Source organism: Camelina sativa, unplaced genomic scaffold, assembly GCF_000633955.1.
Source record: "Camelina sativa cultivar DH55 unplaced genomic scaffold, Cs unpScaffold02796, whole genome shotgun sequence".
In the NCBI taxonomy this organism is placed as follows: domain Eukaryota; kingdom Viridiplantae; phylum Streptophyta; class Magnoliopsida; order Brassicales; family Brassicaceae; genus Camelina; species Camelina sativa.
Window position 1 is genome coordinate 1 of NW_010923906.1, and position 1015 is coordinate 1015.

The following is a 1015-nucleotide window of genomic DNA, read 5'->3' on the forward strand; positions in this document are numbered from 1 at the left end:
AAACGAAGCTGCTCAAAAGATGGATTTCTGCAATAGGTACGATACTTATGCAACAACATTTGGCTCTCTGCAATTGATTCTTTCAAAACCTCCCTAGTCTCATAAAGTTAAGAAAATGAAAATCCATCATGTGTTGTGTCTGTTATATGATCTCAAACGCTTTCGTGGCGGTGGGATTCATGTGTTTTGTGTATAAAATCTGCTTCCTGCACTTAAATCGCAGGTTCCCGGTTCCTTTATACCCTGAGCTGATTCACAAGAGACTAGAGAATCAGTACTACAGAAGTATTGAATCGTTTAAACACGACATGGATGCAATGCTCTCAAACGCGGAGTCTTATTTTGCTAGGAATGCACATATGCTTTCGAAGATAAAGCGATTGGGAGATAAATTGACAAAAACGTTAAGAAAGCTGATCTGATGAGAAGACAACAACGCTGGTATGCTTCTTTTAGGCCTCGCTGTTTCTGTATCTTGTGAACACGCTAGGATGCGGCAGTTATTTATCTTTTTATATAAAATTATACTAGCGAAGAGAGTGTTAAAAGAAGAAGAAGAAAAATAGAAGTAATTCACTCTAAACAAAAGAAGTCGGTTTTGTTTTGTAGTCACCCGACACAGGTTAATGTATAGTTTAGTGTTTTTAGTACCCACAAGACTAACAACAACAACATGTCTGTCTGTAACAGAAAATTTACTCTTTTGTCACAAGAATGACATCATAAGTCTAATTTTTATTTTTGTTCTTCATTCTATATGAGCTCATCGTTAAATTTGATTCCCTCCCTTTTTTTTAATAAATTAACATATATATTTTCGTATTAAATTTTTAAGTAATACAGTGTGAAATCGAAGAAAACAGTAATTAGTTTTTTACTGTTTAGTCATTAAAATGAGCTGAAAAAAAGAAAGAAAAAAAGAATAGGCTATATAAAAGAAAACGCGGCTAAAACCCTAGTAAAAAACCCTAATCATAAAATTGTGCCGCCGTGAGAGCAAAAAAAAAAAAAAAAA

At 33.8% G+C, this 1015-nt stretch overlaps 1 long non-coding RNA gene across 1 annotated transcript; it reads left to right on the top strand.

The window, feature by feature from the left end:
• Positions 1-740, top strand: LOC104774420. Its single transcript, XR_765338.1, has 2 exons — positions 1-36; positions 224-740. It is a non-coding gene; the product is annotated as an uncharacterized LOC104774420 (long non-coding RNA).
• Positions 741-1015: the final 275 nt, after the last annotated feature.